Below are 20,566 nucleotides of genomic sequence, written 5' to 3' on the forward strand. Positions count from 1 at the left end.
TTATTGATTAAGTTAATATATTTTTAATACTTATTGTATTTTTGTAATTATTGTATATTTTCATTATCAATATATTTTCAATAATTGTGTATTTTTGCTATAATTTTTCAATAATTATTGGATATTAAATTATTGTTATTTATCATAAATGGGACTATTAATTTAGCTGAAATTATGAGTGTTCATGAGTTGGTTCGATTTGGTCGTGGGCTATTTGGCCAACCAAATTGACCTAGTCAGGTTGGGGAGTTTGTCAGCTGAAACCGATTAACCTTTTGTGAAAACTGACCCACTCAAGTTGTATCGGTTTGGGTCAATTTTTTGGTTTGGTCAGTCAGTTCAAAAGATTTAAATTAAAATTTTAATTTAATTTTAAAAATTATAGTTCAATTATTAAAAACTAAATTTAAAAATTAGATTTATGATATAAAACATTTTAGACTAAGAAATATGAGAAATTTCCCACTTTTCTATATTAAAAGTTATATTTAAAATATAAAATATTAATATATATCCATGGTTAGGTCATTCGATTTTGGTTGGTTTACAAATAGCCAAAGTGAAATTGATCCAACTTGGTCGAATTGGGAAATTTTTTGACCAAAGCTGACCTAAAATACTAGAAATCGACCAGCTAAGGTCGAGTTGATCGGGTTGGTCAGTTTCATCAGTTTAATGAATAAACCTAACTGAAATTAATTATTGTTATTTTTGTATCATAAAAAAATTATTAAAAGTAGTATATAAAATATGAATAATTATTAATTATTTAAAAAGTTGAAAATATAAAACAATTGTATACTCTCATGTGATTTTATTAGGGTCCTTTATTAGAACACATCTTATAGTTTTACATATTTACTTAAACCTACCTTATAGTTTTCATTTTACTAAAACATCTCATATATTTTGCAACTTATTTACTTAATCAACCTTTCGTTAAGGAGTATTTGTTTTGCCATTATGCCTGTGATTTTTTATTCCAAAAATACCCTTAACACTTTTTTTTGTACAGAAAACAAAAGTAACCAAATATAGCCAATAAAGCAGTTGACCGTGCCTTATAAAGGGAAAAAATGGTATTTTTAAATTTTTTCTTTTGATTACATTTATTTAAATGAACATTTGGTTTAAAACTGTCATTTTCCACTGTCATCTAATGAAAGATTGATTAAATCCTTTGCAAATTATAAGTGGTGTTTTAGTAAAATTTTAACTATAGGGTAGATTTCTCTCCTAAGTTATATCTAACTCCTATTTATCCTCTCCCCTACTTTTTATCTATATCTATCTAAAGAAAATTTGGATTAAAAATTTAAGAGTTATTTAAATATTCTAAGAAAATCATATAATAAATTTAAAATATTTATTAAAAACAAAAAAAATATTTTTTATTTTTACAAAATATATCACAAAAGTATGTACTAACAATTTAAATTATGTTGTTTTATATTATCAATTTAAATGTTTTTTAAATATTTAAAAATATGTAATAGCTTTAAATAAATAAAATTCAAAAAACAAAAAATTTTAAATATTGTATATATTATTTAAATATTTAAATAACTAAACATTTATCATAACTAGATTTTAAGTAGTTAAAATAACGAAGTTATGTAACAAATTTAAAAAAATTCTTCAAAGTAGAAAAATAATTATAATATAATATTGAAATTAACAATGATTTAATATATCAAAAAATTAAATATGAAATTATGTAATAATAGAATAAATTATGATTTTATGGATAATTAAATTAAATACATAATTAATATTTTAAAATTTAAATATTTTACATATTACTTATGTATTTAAATAACTAAATATTTTAAATAAAAAATATTGAACATAACTAGATTTTAAATAGTTAAAATAAATAAATTATGTAATAAGTTTTAAAAAATTCTGAAAATTATAAAGTAATTAAAACATAATATTGAAATTAATAATAATTTAATATTTTTACAAAATTTTGTAAATAACTAATTTCACTTATATTAAGTAATAATTCCAGAAAATAACTTTCAAAAAAATTAATATTTATTAATAATAATTTGAAACACTTAATCTGTATTTATTATATAATTATATATACTAAAATTAATATTTATTATATTTCAACAATTGTTCATTGTTTTTTGTAATAAACGTATTTTCAATGATTATGTATAAATTTATTTTGTTTCGTTATCTAACAGAAAACTTTCAATAATTATTGGAGATTAAGCTACTATTATTTGAGATTATACTATTTATTGACTAAGTTAATATATTTTTAGTACTTATTGTATTTTTTCATTAACAAAAACACTTTTTTAAAAGTATTTTTACGAAAGCACTTTAAAGAAAGTACTTTTATGAAAGCATTTTTACAAAAGCACTTTTATAAAAGTACTTTTACAAAAACACTTTTAAGAAAGTACCCTTACAAAAGCACTTTTATGAAAGCAGTTTAAAAAAAATACTTTTACAGAAGTACTTTTATACAAGTGATTTCATAAAAGTACTTTCACAAAAATGCTTTCATAAAAGTACTTTTACAAAAGTACTTTTATGAAAGTTCTTTTGTAAAAATGCTTTTCAGAAGTGTTTTTATAAAAGTACTTTCATAAAAGTGTTTTTATAAAAATAATTTATTAAAAGTGCTTTCAAAAGGTATATTTTAAAAATTTAAAAGAAAATGAATGACAAAATAGTCACAAATGCTTATTAGAAAAAAAGACTACCAAACGCCCAATATAAAATAAGTGCTTATTTAGAAAATAAACACTTGAAAAAGGTGGGTGCCAAATGCAAATAAGTGCTTATTCGAATAAGCACTTATTTTTAACTTAAGCACTCCCAAACATGGCCTAAATATAGGATTTACATGGGGAGTATGGGTGAGCAAAAAACCGAAAAACCGAATTGAAAAATCCGTTAACCAAACTGGTCGGTTCGGTGTTTTAAAGAAACCGAATGTACTAGTTCGGTTTCGATTAACCAATATAATAAACCGACGGTTAATCGAATCGAGCGGTATACATATATTTTTATATATTTTATAATATATTTATGTATATTATATATATTATATATTTAATATTTTTTTATATATTATAAATTAATAGATATGCACTATACATAAAATATATTTTTATAATATATGATTTATTATTTATTGTTTAAAATATAATATTATATATATTTATAAATTTTTATTATATATTTTTATAATATATATTATAAAATTAAGGGATTATAGCTGATAAGGGCAACTTTTGGGCCCTAATATCAATAAAGTAATACTTTTAATAAAATTTCAAAAATATGTTAACTTTTTAAAAATAATATCAATTAAGGGTAAAAGTAACGTTCATTTTCTTCCTCTTACAATCTTTTCATCAGCACCGCCTCTAGCCACCTCTGCCTCCGCCTCTGGCAATGTTGCCGGTTCGACCAGCTTAGATGGTATTAGTGTTAGAGTTGACGTCGATGCACACAGTGCTAACATTTGCAAGCTTAGATGAAATGTGCATCTTCGAGTCCGATATCACATCCCATTTTGAACTCGAGTCACTACAGATGATCCCAAGCTTGGCTGCCTCTCCCAATTCATCAGCTTGTAAACAAAAGTTTGTGTCCTTGAGCGATAAAGTTTTCTTGGGTGTGTAGCTCCAAGCTTCAGATTCAATATAAGAACCTAGCTTTAAGGCTCGATCAAAGATTTCCTTAGCACACAAAGGCCAGTTGATGGGTGGAATATTACTTTGTGTGGCCTCTCCTCTGAACAAGACCTGGACTGACATTAATTTTACAATATTCAAATTAAAAGGTTAAATGTAAACAAAACAGATCAAACATACATATACCTTGGAAGGGAGATTGGAGTGCAGAGATATGTTGAATGAAGGTTGAATTACGGGTGTTATTCTAGTCCCAACTCAGATAGTAACTCCCAACCAGTGTCCACAGTGCCCAATCCCAATCGAATTTGGCTGCAACACCAAGAAAGCAATTCAAGAACCTATTGTCATTTATGTTGGTTTCTCTCTGATCCACACCAAACTCACTGATAAAAAGTGGCCAACCTCGGTCCAACAAAAAACCTCCTTTTTCTCATCCTGTTATTCACAACAGTTGCACAAACTTGGTTTGGGTTGCCCGTCTCCCACGCCTTGCCGTCAGAGAATGCATAGCAGTGAAATTCGAATACTAACTTCCTGGAAAATGTTAAGTTTAGTGGTTGCTTGGCCAGGTGGCGGCGGCAGAGGCGGAGATATGCGGAGGTAAGCAGAGGCGTTGTCAGAGTTGTCAGAGGCAATGGTGTCGATGAATGGATTGCAAGGAAGAAGATGAACAGTATTTTTGTCCTTAATTGATATTATTTTTAAAATGTTAACCTATTTTTAAAATTTTATTAAAAATATTATTTTTATTGATATTAGGGCCCAAAAGTTGCCCTTTTCAGCTATAATCCCTAAAAATAAAAAAGCTGAAAAAAAGATAAACCGAACCGACAATTAACCGAACCAATCAACTGATTAACCAATTAGTTCCGGTCATCAGTTTTCCAAAAATTGATAATACCAGTTCGATTAAAAAACCGAACCGTGAGCGAGATCAAATCAGCCTCTCACAACATCCCACGACACTTACCCATCGTGTATTGGGAACATCTCTGGATGATAATACCAAAAATGATGATGTGGGGGGCAATTTTGTGGGATAAGTTGTGGGACGTTTTCGGGAGATGTTCCCAGCACACATTCCATGTCAAATCTAAAAAAAATCTTGTTAGCTGGACCGTCTGAATTCTCCACATCATCCCTCCTCGTGGCAAACAATACTAATAAACCTTTTTGAGTACTGTCCCGGTGAGAGTAAGAGTTTCCTTGTGACAAATATGTGTGATTAGAGGTGTAAATCGGGCCGGGCCACCTGTGACTCGGCATGGCACGACACGGCACAACAGCCCACAGGTCGTGCCAGGCCTAGCACGATGGTCCATGTCATGCAGGGCCTGGGGTTTGAAGTCAATGGGCCGGCACCGCACAGCATGATCAAGCAAGCCATGCCACCCGCGGCCCATGTGCCGACATGGCCCATATATACTATTTATATATATTATATATACATAATATTTTATATATTTATATATATATAACATAATATATTATATAAATTATAATTATATAATAATATATAGTATATAATATATTAATAAAATAAATAAATTGTTTTAATTTTATTATACTAATTTATTTAATTATTGTATATATAAGCAATTATATTCATCAAAATTCATATAAAATTAAAATTTTAAGTTTTTTTTTGAATTTTTTAAATAAATAGGGAAAAATAGTTTTGGCCCAGTCCATGGCCCAACTTAAGCCAAGGCTTGGCCCATGGGTCAACCGACCCGCGGCACGACACCAGTCCACGCATGCCTAAATTGTGGGCCGTACTGAACTGACCCTCAAAATTTTCGTCAAAGAAGGCGGCACAGCCCGTGGGCCAACACGGTACGGCCTGCACTTTGCACAGGCTGCCGTGCCATGCACGGCCCACTTTACTCCTCCACTGTTGCTATTGGCGCCGATTCCCATGTATATCGATGATTGAGAGCCACCATGTATATTTGAATATTTTCGAATTTTGATATATTAAGTCAATGTGTTGGGTTGCCAAGAACCCATAATTGTTCCAACAATAATATAGCAGCTTTTGCGTAGATATATAATGGAGAGCCATGTTCGTCCACATGGAGAGTAGCAGGATTAAAAGGATTTCATGTAATGCACAATAAACCCATTGTCACTGCCTGTCCGTCGGCTTAAGCAAATATGTTCCCAAACCCACCAAATAACTAGAAGCCTAGCATAACATTTTTCAAAGAAATTTACTTAACTTTCTAATATTCTTTTTCCAACGAATATGATCATTATGTGGTTAGTGATCCAAGAAATAGTGTCTTTTTTGGAATAATGACGGTTCGGCCCAGGGTCAGAATTTTTAGGCCCAAATTATAGTTGGAGTAGATTCCAACTGGGAATTGATGATAATTTATGGGTGGGTATTGATATATAAAATAGGGATATTTGACATTTTGAATGTTTATAGATCTGTAGTGGAATTCAAAAATCTGTAATGGGCCTGTCCATACTTTTTCGGTCTTTTTCCTTTCGTGTTATTTAAGCCAAAACTCCATTTTCTACTGACATTAATTTAACAATTTTGGCCATATGTACAGAAAGTTCTTTTTTTTTTTTAAATAATGACATATCAATCATGCAACAATCAATTAATGGATGTTGTATAGTATGAATGTTTTTGTTTTTGTTTGTTTTTTAATATTATTTTTGTTTTAAAAGACAAAAATATATTGGTTTTGTTTAAAAAACAATACATGTTTTTCAAACCATCAAAATAATGATTTTTAAAATAAAAACAATTATATAATATAGAATTTGTATGATTTATGGAACATGGTATTAAATAACTAGATGAAAATATGCTTTTAAAACCATAAATTCACAAATGAGATTTGTGTTTTTGTTTTGATTTATTTTTGGAACCAACAAGAAAACAATTTATGTTATAGAACACCCCCTAAGTTTTCTAAGTTTTTAAATTATGAATGGCCACTTCTCTTTCTCATTTTGACCATTCAAAAGAACATTTTTATTTCACAAAAAGGCCATAGTATTTCAAGAACAAAAAAGAAAAAAACTTAAAACTCGAAATGGTGAATAATCTCCTTCCCTTTCAGCCTTTCACAATGTTCCTAATGTCAAAAAATATTTACAGTATTTGCAGAAGACAAACTCAATAATAATTACCAGCATTTTTATTAAAACCACTTTTTTAACTTAGTCTTAACTAAGATGCAACCAACCATGGGTCCTAATCCCCTTACATACTAGATTAGGGTACGTCCCAATCTTGATTAAAGGGACACATCCGTTATAAAAGGACAAATGCTACCCCTATATATTAAAGTAACCAAGGAAAAGGGGTGCCGCTCTTTTCAAATATTACTGCTACCATAATTTCTAAGGTTTCGTTTGGAAAGAGTATAAATATAAATATATACAGTGCAAATAAATATAAAATAATACAAAATATAAGGTTTTATACTCTATATATTTGCACGTGTACTCCTTCCAAACTGAGCTTAAGGGGTTATCCCTTTTATCATAAAAAATGAGGGAGATTTACTATAATCACAATCGAACTAGTATGTTTCTGAACCTCTCTAACTTCATTCCAGTTCAGAGGGGACTTCTTACAAGGACAGAAAATTACAATTTTTTTATTCAATTTCTCTTCCGTGGTTTTACATTACCCTGAATAACCCTGCTCTGGTTAAAATTAACAGCCAGCATGACTTTAAACATAATGTTGGCTTAAAGAAGTAGATCATTTTGAAAACCAATTAAGGTAGGGGGTGCATCAAGCCCTTTTGGGTTTGGGGTTCTTACCGTTCAGTCCCGTCTAGATGGAGCTACAAGTAGATTAGGGGTGGATTGAATACTGCCCATGGATTGATGTTAAATTCATGGACAGGATGCCATTTATAGAAAAGACTACTAATAAACTAAGTAAGAGGAAGCTGTAAATTAGATTTCTGAGAGAGATTGCAGTCCAGAAATCCCTTTGGGCTTTGTCTGTAATGGACTACCACCACTCCCCTCACATTCACATTCACATTCACATTGGGCTTCATATTAATACGGTGTGTGTACTAAGATGCTTTGCTCACTGAATTTGAATAATGTGATCCCCTATGACATCATATCTACTAGCTAGGGAGGAGCTGCTAAAGAATGAAAACTTATTCCGAGATTTTACCTAATAATTTAAGCTTTTGATATTTGAGCAAGTGGTCTAATGTTGGATTGTTGTTGCCCCATTAGGCCATTATGATTAATTAATTCAGATTGAGCTTCTAGGTCGAACATATTTTCTTTCTAAACTTGAGATTGAGATTGGAGCAGATACCAATACCATGCAAGTTAATGGAATAGAGTTAGGATCCGCCAATCATTCGTGTTTGTGTTTCCCCTCTTCCATACACTGAAAATTTTGGGATCTCCTCTAGTAGCTATGAAAACCTCAGGCTCAGGCTGCTTTCGTGTTAATTTACTAAAATGCATGGCCGCAACGGCATTACAGAAACCCATCTCTTCTTTTGTGTAGTAACTATGTTTGGATAAGTACTGTGTAGGCATAAAATGGCAGTTTCCAACGTGGATTGACGTCGCACTCGCACCGCATGCTGCCAATGGCAGGCCATTCCACTGGGTACGACTTCGTCATCGTCTCCCCCGATGAGTGATAAGAAGTACAGAGATTGTTTATAGACTCCCACTCCCAGTCAGTCCTCCCTTCCCTATAAAATCTCTCATCTGATGCACGAATCTGGGCTCAAAACCCAACTTAATCCCTACCTTGGCTCATTTGTAGGTTGGCCCATTTTCACTCGGGCTACGAGAAACTGACTAGAAAAACTTCAGCTGTAACTTTTGACTTTTGAACAAAAGAAGATAGTACTCGGCAAATTGTATGTTCTTGATTGGTCATGAAAATCATCTCCACAAGGCTTTTCTTTTCCTTTCTGATCGTGATCTTCCAATGACTGTATACATTTACCTACGTACATTAAAAGCAAGCGAGCTGCGAGCGTTGGTGAATGGAAGATGACACAGTTTCCTTTTGGGATAATTTCAAACCTGAATAAAGTTGTCATAATTTAAAATATAATTCCCTTTCTCGGTAAATGTTTCATGGATGACAAATAGCACAAAGCCTTGTAATGCATATTAGCTGTCCACCTGCTACAAGTAGTAGAAAGCCAGTTGCTGATTTGCAGTTGCAGCCAAATTCGACCAAAGGATCGTCAGTCAAGGGCCAACTGCTTTCGTTGGCATGCTTCTCAAATCTCAATTGCTTAGGTCATTGGCATTGTCAGTGCTTATTTGGTTAGACTTGGTCCCAATAACAAAAGAACAAAAGCTAAAGAAAGACATTTATAGGGCTTTCATAGAGGGAGGAGATTAGGATAGCCTACAAGTAAACTGCTTCTGCTTGGATTGATCTTCACTCTTCACATCAGCTAGGCAATTGGCCACCTGGCCTGCTTTGTTTTCCATTAACCTTCACTCTTCACATCAGCTAGGCAATTGGCCACTTGGCCTGCTTTGTTTTCCATTAACCTTGCTTGTTTAACAAGTAAAATACCAAATTTCCTCCCTATAACACAATTTGACATTGATTTTTCCCTTATCCCCTAACTTAATTCCATCCCCATGGAAGGGATGGCCCACTCATTAGTCCATGATTTTCAAAACTCCCTACTGATTTCTTTCGTCTAAGATCTAGAGAGAGACGACTAAACTTTATTTTCGTAATTAGAGCCAGTTCCAACTTCCAAATTTAATCGGAGCTTGATTTGGTTTCCCCATATAAATTTAACCCTTGTAACAACGGGTATTTTTATTGCCCAATACATTATACTACAAAGCATGGTTTTGAAAATGGGACCGGACGATCGGACCGGTTGACCCAAGAACCAATCATGGATCCGGGTACTGTTTGATACTCAAAACCATTTGACCTGGCATCAGATTGGGTGGTTAGACCATTTGACCTACAATCCGGTGACCAAAAGGGTTCCATTTCTGATCCAGCCTTTAAAATATGCTATGAACTATCAACTTCTTCAGTTACAAATACAAGGCTTACGATACAATATACATGGTTTTGGTTTTACAAAGTATATATTTATATTTGTTGGAGAGAGATTCAAAATTTCAAGAATCTTTCCTCCCTCTCTTGTGTCCCTTGGGTTTTATTTTTTTCTCTTTCCTCCTTTAAATGGATGGGAAGATTTCTTGTCTCATCCACATTGCTTGGGAAGGGAGTTGAGTTTGAGTATATTTATAAACTTGCTCTCTGTATATGTAAGGACCCATAGGAGAAAAGCACTATAGATGTTTACATGCATATGAGGGGGGTTGGGGGTGCTTTTCACATACCCGCCAAGCCAGGCCAGGTCGGAATGGGTTTGAAAGGACACTTCTGTGTCCATTCGGGTGACTAAGAACACTCTATAAAAGGAGTGTTGGTCGACTTAGAAAGAAAGACACATCAATGCACACAACACAGTTTGCTCTCTCTATCAAGTGTCGAATACCGCATTTATGGAACATATCCCTGCTAACCCCATCATGAGGAACCATATATTGTCAATAGTTCCTGATTTCTCTAAGATTGAACATTTCAATGAAACCAACTACAAACGTTGGAGACAACGCCTTCTGTTTGCCTTAGAACAATTAGGGTAGTCTTTACTTTGACTAAATCGAACCCACTAAACATGGAGGAACCAACCCGTTCTGTTGTTGTAGAACACTAATTATGGCTGACCATCTCTGCAAAAACCATATCCTTAATTGCTTGTCCAATAAATTATACAATGTCTACTCTTCCTATAACTTTGTTTATGAAATTTAAAATGCATTGGACAACAAGTATGCTTTGAAAAATGCTGGGAATAAAAATATGTGACTACCAATTTCTTGCATTTTATCATGAAAGAAGACATGGATGTGTCTACCCAAATAGATGAGTTTCGGGTACTTGTGGGGGAACTAGCAAAGGAAGGCATGATATTGCCAGATGAATTTATTGTCAATTCTCTCATAGAGAAATTTTCACATACATAGAATGATTTCAAAACAAGTATGAAGCATAAGAGGAATGACACTACTTTGGACCAAGTAGTGGTCTGAATTAAAATAGAAGAAAAGAAAAGAAAGAAAGATGAGGATGAGAAAAATCATATTTCCAAAACCAATCTGGTAGAAGAAACAACTGCAAAATTCAAAAAGAATCTGAATGTGAAAAATGATCAGAAGTTAAAGAAGCAAGAAAAGAAAGGAAAGTGCTTTGTATGTAGCAAACCCAGGAATTACAAGAAAGACTGTCAGTAACTCTGGGAAACCAAAGGTGTCATGGTAACTGAGGCTAACTTGATTGACAAACCGAAGGAGTGGGTATTGGACACTGATGCTGCTAAGCACATATGTGGAGACCGCAGCTCCTATGAGTACACAACTCAATCTGAGGGAGATCAAGTCTTAATGGGAAACTGACAAACTCCGAATATTGTCGGCAAAGGAAATGTGTTCCTGAAACTGACTTCAGGAAAAATCTTAATGTTGAATGATGTGTTGCATGTGCCAGAGATTAGATGAAATTTGGTATCGGGAGCACTTTTCAACAAAGTAAGACTAAAGCTTACATTTAAAGCAAACAAGACTGTATTGACTAAAAATAATGTATTTATTGAAAAATGATACAATGTTGGTGGGTTATTTGTCTTGAGCATTTCTGATATTATTATGAATAAGAATGCTTCTTCTTTTGCTTATATTATTGAATCGTTTGATATTTGGCATGTCAGATTAGGACATCTTAGTGCTCTTTATTTAAAACGATTACGTAAATTAGGAGTTTTGAATATTCCTATTGATTTTACAAATGAAAAATGCCAAGTATGTGTAGAAGCAAAATTCACTAAAAAATATCATAAAAGTGTACAAAGAGAAACTGAATTACTACAACTTATACATAGTGATTTAAGAGACCTTAAGTTTCATGAAGTTAGAAGAGGAAAAAGATATTATATAACATTTACATATGACTTTTCTAGATATGCAATAGTAGTTTTACTTAAATCAAAAGATGAGGCTGAACAAGCTTTTATAACTTACAAGATTGAAGTAGAAAATCAATTAAGAAAGAAAATTAAAAAACTTAGAACAGATAAAGGGACTGAATATGATGGAAAAATCATAAGGAATTCTTTTTTGAATAAAATGAAATCATACATGAAACCACAACTCCTTATCAACTTGAATCTAACGGAGTTGTAGAAAGACTTAACAGAACATTAACGAAAATGATGAATGCTATGCTTATTAATTCAGGTGTACCTATGAACTTGTAAGGGAAAGCAATCCTAATGACTTGTCACTTATATAATAGAATACCACTCAAGAAGAAAGGACAAATACCTTTTGAATTGTGGTATAACAGGAAATTTAGTTTAAACTACTTAAAAATTTGGGGTTGCTTAGCAAATGTTGGAATACTTGAATCCAAAAGAAAAAAAATTGGGACCGAAAACTTGTGATTGTGTGTTCATTGGATATGCACAAAATAGAGCAACTTATTGGTTCCTTGTAATTAAAAAATTGATAATGTTGTAGAGAACAACACAATGATTGAGTCCTGAGATGTAGAATTCTTTGAGCAGATTTTTCCATGGAGAAAAGAAACAATAAATAGGGAACCTTCCCAAATCCATAATAGAAACCAAGAGCAACAATTGAATGCTCAAGGAATCAGTACTTTACTTAGTCAAGAAAATACTGATTCTAGGAATCAAGAACTAAACTTAAGGAGAAGTAAAAGACAAAAGAAAGAAACAAACTTTGGTGATAGAATGTTGACATTTTTAGTGGACAATGACACAGTAACCTATCAAGAAGTCGTTACCTAACCTGATGTAGTATTTTGGAAAGAAGTCATAAAAAGTGAAATAAACTCTTTAGTCACTAATCATACTTGGAAACTTATAGATCTCCCTCTTGGAACTAAGCCACTAGATTGTAAATGAATATTTAAGAAAAATTTGAAACCAAATAGTACAATAAATAAATTTAAATCCAAATTAGTTGCTAGAGGGTTTAGATAAAAAAATATGTAGATTTCTTTAACACTTATTCCCTAGTTGCAAGGTTAACTACAATTAAAATCTTGTTTACTATCGCATCCATTTACAAACAGATAGTTCATCAAATGGATGTAAAAACAACGTTCTTAAATGGAGAATTAGAGCAAAAAATATATATTAAGCCACCTGAAGGCTTCATAATGCTAGGAGAATAAAATAAAGTATATAGGATAATTAAGTTTCTGTATGGCTTAAAACAAGCTCCCAAACAATGGCATAAAAAATTTAATAATGTATTAGTAACAAATGGATATGATAAAAATGATTCTGATGCATCTATAGCAAATTTGTAAATGATAAAAGAGTCATGATTTGTTTATATTATTAATGATATGCTAATAATGGGAACAAGTCTAGAGGTAGTAAAAGAAAAAAAAAATAGTTTTGAATATCCAAATTTGATACCAAAGACTTGGGTGAGGCTGATGTAATCTTGGGGATTAAAATTCATAAACAACAAAAAAAAATTGTTCTCTCCCAATCACACTATGTAGAAAGTATTCTTAGAAAATTTGGACACTATGATTGCAAATTTATTAAAACCCCTATTGACTATAGTATTCACTTAAGGAAACATGTAGCCTATTTCACAAAAGGAGTATGAAAGTATAATTGGATATGTCTTACTTAATGAATTGGACAAGATCAAACATAGCAATAGTTGTTGGAAAATTAAGTCAACATATTCATAATCCCGAAAATGAACATTGGGAAGCTCTAGTGAGATTATTAAAATATTTAAAAGGAACTATAAATTTTAATTTACACTACTTAGATTTTTCTTATATTTTAGAAGGCTTTATTGATGTGAATTGGATTTCAGATTCAAAGGATAGTACTTCCACCGTTAGTTATATTTTTACCTTAGGTGGTGGAGCAGTGTTATGTAAATCAGTAAAACGGTCTTATAGTACAAGCTTAATAATGGAGGCCAAATTCATTGCATTGGCCACGACCGATTCCATTTATACCTCCCTATTGTGATAGCTAAGCAACAATAGCCATAGACAAGAACAAAATTTACAACGGTAAAAGGAGGCATATCTACCCAAGGCATAACCTGGTAAGATAATACCTCATCAAAGGTACAATGACTTTGGATTTTGTGATATTTAAAAATAACCTTGTAGATTCATTGACCAAACCATGGATTTCTAAAATGGTTTATGAGGCATTGGTAGGAATGGGGTTAAAGCCCATTATATAAATCATTAGTGAAGGGCACCCAACCTATGTGAAAGGAGATCCCTGGAATTATATTGAATGGGTAAAAATGAGTTGTTAAATGACTTGGGAAAACACTATCATTTTGTGTCCCATTTCAGATGCTAAAGTAAGATAGTGGTCATTGTAGTTTGAGGAGATTGAGTGTAAGGCTCTTAATCAGTTAAGAATAGTGTGTGTAGTGCACACTAAATAATTAACCTAAGTGAGTGTGAAGTGTAACCGCTTCTAAGAGAGTTTTAAGGTCTGACTCTTTAAGACACTTATGATTCCAAGAGGGGAACAAGGCCGAAATGTTCCAACTCACCACTAAAGAACTAGTGAGTTGAGTTGGTTGGCAGGTTAGCTAGTTAAAACAAAGAGGAAAAGTTGAAGGAGTCTGACTCCACTCGTACTCTGTAACATAGCTTATCATACCTAAATGTTGATTGAAGTCCAAAATACATCACCGTGAATATTTTTCTCACTACGATGCTTAGATTGTTCAATCTTCTTATAATTTTGAATCTTGTGGGGGATTGTTAAAGGGAGATTCAAAATTTCAAGAACATCTCCTCCTTCCCATGTGTTCTTTAGGTTTTGTCTTTTTTTCTCTTCCTTCCTTTAAATGCATAGGAAGACTCCTTGTCCCACATTGCTTGGGAAAGGAGTTGAGTTTGAGTATATCTATAAACTTTCCAACAATATCCGTACTCTTTGTAAAGAACACTATTCCTTGTGAAAATGCATGATCTTCACCACTTCACGAAGCTTGAGAAAGAAATCTTTTAAGGAAACGAATTGCCAATCCTCAAGTTCTATCATAAGTCAGTAGATAGCACAACTACAAGATTCTTTGAAATGTTCCATTTAGAGTTTAGACATGTTGAATATTTCGAATTAGTTGTCGAGTACTCTATCTTGTTCTTAACACCTAGACAAAAATCTTTCCAGGTTCTGGATTTTGACTATGGGTAGGGGCAGAGCTAAGAAATTGTTATAAGGGGGACCAAAATATAAATGAAGTATGGATGGTCCCATAGGGGGGCCAACTATTGAGATGGAGAGTAGGGGGAGGGGAAAATTTACATGAAAAGCTATATTACAATGGAGATTTTCTAAACCATAAGGGCTATGTTTAGTTTGAAGGAAAAGGTAGGGAAAGGAAGGGAAACATAGGAAAACCTATACAAGGTTTGTTAAAGCTTCCCTACATTTCCCTTCCTTTCCCTACTCTTTCCTTTAAACCAAACACAGCGTAAGGGGGCCATGGCTCCCTTGGGCTTGGGTCCCCCTGGCTCTGCCCCTCATTATTGGAATCTTGATCATTTGGCAGTGACCATGATCAATATTGATGTTATCGCATCTCAATGTTGAGGGTGCTGGGTAACAAAATTTGGTTACCGTTAGACAAGGCTCGATCGAATTCGTGGCTCAATAAATTGATTTTATTCAAGTCAAGCTCACAAAGTAAAAAATATAATATAGCTAGTAGAGGCACTGCTAATTATGTGCAAATACTTTCATACAAGGTACAATTGAAATCAATTAAGGGAAATTTGGTTGGGATATTTTCTCTCTACATTCTAGAACTGATCATGCTTCACTATCGATCAAGTCTTGCAACTAATTGTCCTCTGCCGATGGTGTTAAACATGCGACTCTGAATGGACTTTTAGGTGATAGATCATAAATATATCATCAAGGAGTGGAGGTTGATAGACATGCATGCATGCATTCTTGAAGGTGGCCTCCCCAAACATACCATACTTGCTATATATATAATACGATTGGGATGTTCTCCCCTTTCGCCACGTGTCATTTTATATGTACTATTTTGGTGTTTTTGTGTTTAATTGGCCAATTTTGTTTTATACGTGTAAAACAAAGTCTTTGTCCACAATACGATATGCGTTCGAGTGAAAGTTACATGTAAAACAGAGCAAGTCCGAGAGTGCCCCTTGGCGTTTCATGCAAACAGGGTATTTAGAGCATCTCTTTGCATGAAAGTTGTGTCCAAGTGACACGGCACGTGTCCATGTGGCATTTCTCCTCACTCTCTGTCTTCCCGCTACCCGCCTCTCTTTCTCTTTCTCCTGTAGCGTTTCTTTCTCTCTCGTCTCTTTCTCCTCTCTCTCTCTCTCTCTCTCTCTCTCGTCTGTCTTCTCTCTAATCTCATCTCTCTTGCCATGGATTCTTGGGAGGGGAGCTAAATATTGGGCTTCAGATCTGTGACAATTCCATTAGACTGTTTGGGGTTCTCTGTGTTGGAGAAAGTTTGCTTATTTAAGATTCATTTTATAGAATTTATTGGCTGTTTTTATTGCTCTGTTTAGGGTTTTTGATTAATCTGGGAATTGAATCTTTTGGTTTTCAATATATTGGTTGGGGCGTTACTGATTTACTTCTGAATAATGTGTATGCTAAATTAATCATCATTCCAGTATTTGTGAAACATTTTGCTTTTCAACCATGGTAGCATTATGTTCAGAGACATGGTCTCCTTTTGATGATTCAGTAATTGTATTTTTTCATTGGTATTTAGTTGTCTTGAAGTTGTTATGGTCACGGAATAGGAGAGGATAATTAATGATGAATTTAACCTTCTTTTTATATTACACCAGTCTTGAAAGTGAGTTGCAGAATATAAGGACCTATAGATGAGGCAGAACATGGCAATCAGAAGAATATGGTGAGACATCATTGACAATGACAGGGTAATTTCAAGTTTGGATAATCTCATCTATTTGTTTATGTTTTAGCATCTTCAGTTGCATCCAAATGGCATCATGCAACATTTCATTTTAATTTTACTTCACTTCATGTCAGCATCGTTTTAATTCTAGTGTTTGGTTCCTGAGAACACTTGTTATTTGTATTTTTTCTGTAAAAATTGTTTGTTTGTTTATGGATGTGCAAGGTATGCTATATTGAAGTTCTGAGGAAAGTTGTAGATTTGTTTAGGGAATCCATTAATTTCCCCCAGCAGAGATTAATACATTGGCTCCAAAAAACTTTTGGGAACTTTCAACTACTTTGTTAGCACTGCTTGTGTTATGGTTGATTGGTGGTTCTTAATACTTGAAGGGCACACATTATTTACTCTCTGTAGTTATGAGATGTTTGTTGCCAACATTCAAAGATAATAATCTCAAGAAGGGACCAAACTTGTCATGGGTATTAATGGCCCCAGGAAAGTTCTACACATTATTTAGAAATATAAGTTTTCCATGTCGCCAGCCTTCCTACTGCCACTAGATTTGAATCACTGGTTTGGGCATTAAATTTTAGAATTTTGAGAAAATAGTTGAAAATAAAAAATAAAGAATTATAGTCCAACGATGAAGAGATTTCACCTAACTGGTACATCCATATCAAAAAAGAAGATACATCATAAGACAATTGTAGTTCTAGAGGGGTTATTAGTTATTACAATTGATACTTATAAAAAAATTAGCTATTACTGTTGATTATTTCATCCTTTCTGAAGTTATGGAAAGAAAAGAAAAACAGGGAAGGGGTGACTTTTTATATTCATGGTTTCTTGAAAAAGTAGTAGAAACTGTAGTTGCAAATATAGGGTCTAGGCAAAGAATTAAAAAAAAAAAAAAAAAAAAAAAACAATTTGTAGTGTAGGGTGGAGAAATATCCAATTAGATTTTTGGGACCTTGGGTGCAAACCCACGATTTTTGCCTTATTGATATCAAGTGATTGGAAAATGTCAGAAATGGTTAGCAATGTGGAAGAGGAAGTACATCTCTAAACACTAAATGAGGAAGACTTATGCTCGGGCAAATCTCCGAATCATAATATTTTGAGGGACCATATTGAACTTTACTGAAAATTTTTTATGGGATGGAGGAGAAAAAGAGACCTTATTAGGATTGGATATCTATGTGCGATGAGCAATCAAACCTTTGGACATCCATTATCTGCAAGAAATTCAGGATGAACACAAACAGGTGGGACAGTAACATCAACTCACACCATTTTTGCAACTACAGTTTGAGCTCCTCTTTCCCATGCATATTTCAGTTCACCTTGCATAAGGATGCTGTACTTTTTGGCTTCCTATTTCTTGATGACAATGGTTTGGACTGGCATTTACATTTAAACATCTTCCTATGAATTCCAAGATAGAGGAATTTGTCTCTCTTATCAGCAGTCCTAGGGATGTTTTTATTCTCCATCTACCCTTGATACTAGAAATTGGTTGCCCCAAACCCAATCATTAGGTCTCTTACCACTAAATGTTTTCCCCATAGGCCCGGACTTTGATTTCTAACCCTGATTAGCATGTATTCCTTGGAAAAAAAACTGCCTTTCTTTTGTTCTACCTAGAGTATGCTTCTCTTTATGGTTGGCAACCCTATGAAAGATTAGCACTTCTGATTCAGTCCTAAAAGAGAAGGATGCCCATCCTATGGTCACTTTGGGAAGAGAGAAAATAGGTTCTACCTAGGGCAAGAAAAATCCAAGGAAGCACTTGTGGAAGTTGTCACCATCAAGGTTATGCCAGTGAATTTTGTACGATCAATCACAAGCAATTTCTTAGAATTTTCTACGATCTATTGGTGTAATTGAATCATTTTGATATTAGATCTCTCAATTGAAGTTTTTACTTTGAAACCTGTGATTAAGCGGTGCTTTTAAGGATCAAATTTTATTTGATTCTTTTCTTTTCTTTTCTTTTTTGTGAAAATCTCCGACAATGAGAATGATAGATCCCGTGACTCTTAAGTAGGTAATTGTCATTTGTCAATGTCACCGATATTCTTGAGATTATTTTTGTTTCTTTTTTTACTGGTGTTACGAGTGTTTCGAATTTAAAGCTAAGCAGAACATTCATGAGTAAATCTTTTCCTATGAATTAGGTAGGAATTTTAAATGTCTGATCTGCAATGCATGGGCAGCTAGACTTATAGTATGAATCAACATGGTTAATACCGGTCGAGAGAAATTGGCCTGCAAGTGTGCAACAGATTAACAATGCTCAACCATGTTGGTAAGCTTTACTCTGTTGTTTATGTTTGTTCTAGCTCTCCCCTCCTCTTCATTTTCCCCCTGATTGTCATTACTAGCTATCCGAGGTGTCTATATCAGGGTGCTGTTTCACTTTCATTTTTATTTTTATTTTTTGGTTGATTACAATTCACTGCATTCTTATATAAGTGCTATCTAGCATCAGGACTAATATAGAATGCAGTGAATTGTAATCAACCGAAAAATAAAAATAAAAATGAAAGTGAAACAGATATCTCTTAGTTTCGTTGATTAGAAGAGATATCTCTTAGTCTCCAATTGAGTTTACCCTAATTTCTACTCCTTTATTATTTAACCCATATTGCATATATTCTGCTTCTGTTCTGGTTATTTAAAAGCCCTTTGTCTCTAAGGAATTTATCCATAATCATATATAATTTTATGTTGTGAATTATTCGTAACCATTATTTGTGAAAATTATTAAATTAACAAAAATTTGTGATAATTATTTCAATTTACCACACTTATCATTAATTTATTGCAATGATAAAAATATTGATAAATAAAAAAATAATAAGAGTAATTTTTAAAATATTTTTTGTTGCTTTTGTAATTTGATAATTATGGAAATTTCAGTATTATAGTAATTTTGTTATTCATGAATTATTTTAAAAATTTTCAAAATTCTGTAAAATTTACAACAACAATTATCATTATATTATTTGTAATAACTAACAATAAATTATTTTTAGTTATGGGTGAATTATTAGAAACTATTGAAATTGTAAGAATTATTTGTTTGAAAATTAGTTTTTACCAATTTCATATAAGTTAATCTCATTAAAAAACATAAATAATAATATAAAAATGTGGATCCCTTCACCGAAAATTTGAAGTATTTGGATACCCTGGACATTGGGGTTGTCTTTTAATCACCTGGGATTTTTAATCTAATTCTGACATGGTTCCAGGCTTTGATCTGCTTGGTTGTGCTGTTGATCGTTGTAGCTGTTCTTGTTTTTTAACTAATGGTGCTTCAATTTCACCAATGCTTCTCACCTTTGTATTATCCTAGTTCCAAAAGAAGGCCCCTTCATTTGAATTTAGAACTTTAACCAAGAAGATGAGAGTAATGGAAAGCTGAAGTTTGGTGTTTTCCTCTGTTGCATGCTGCATGTTGCTGGATCAATTTAAGTAGAGATGCATTCAGGGAATTGGTGTTAGCAAAATAAATTGGATATAAATTTTAATTTATTTTAAGTAACTTTTTTTCTAAGATACTTTCACTAAAAAAATAACTTCTCAACTTCTTTATTTCTATACAATAATTTCATTTCTCCAAGCCCCTGCAATGCAGGGGCCCCTCCGCTAGTAATCCATTTACTACAATAAACCCGTATTTCTTTGTTTTAGCTCCCATGCACATCATGTAGATAATCATTGATGTTGTGCGATTTAGTAATTCTCTTCAGACAGCTCAGACGTCGAGTTGATGAGGTTGCCTGGTCGAGTTGCAAAGAACAATGTCAGAGTGTCCAGGTTGTTATACTCCTGTTGTTTAAGTTAGAAAACTAGCTTAAGAAGTGAGAAAGCTA

General features: G+C 32.9%; 1 long non-coding RNA gene across 1 annotated transcript; it reads left to right on the forward strand.

Annotated features, from left to right (window-relative positions):
- The first annotated feature begins 16,064 nt into the window (after window positions 1-16,064).
- Window positions 16,065-20,185, forward strand: LOC148876669 (uncharacterized). Its single transcript, XR_016104148.1, has 3 exons — window positions 16,065-16,704; window positions 18,863-18,993; window positions 19,943-20,185. It is a non-coding gene; the product is annotated as an uncharacterized LOC148876669 (long non-coding RNA).
- The last annotated feature ends 381 nt before the right edge of the window (window positions 20,186-20,566 follow it).

This window comes from Nelumbo lutea, chromosome 1 (genome assembly GCF_056320005.1).
Source record: "Nelumbo lutea isolate HS-2025 chromosome 1, American lotus-T2T, whole genome shotgun sequence".
Taxonomy (NCBI): domain Eukaryota; kingdom Viridiplantae; phylum Streptophyta; class Magnoliopsida; order Proteales; family Nelumbonaceae; genus Nelumbo; species Nelumbo lutea.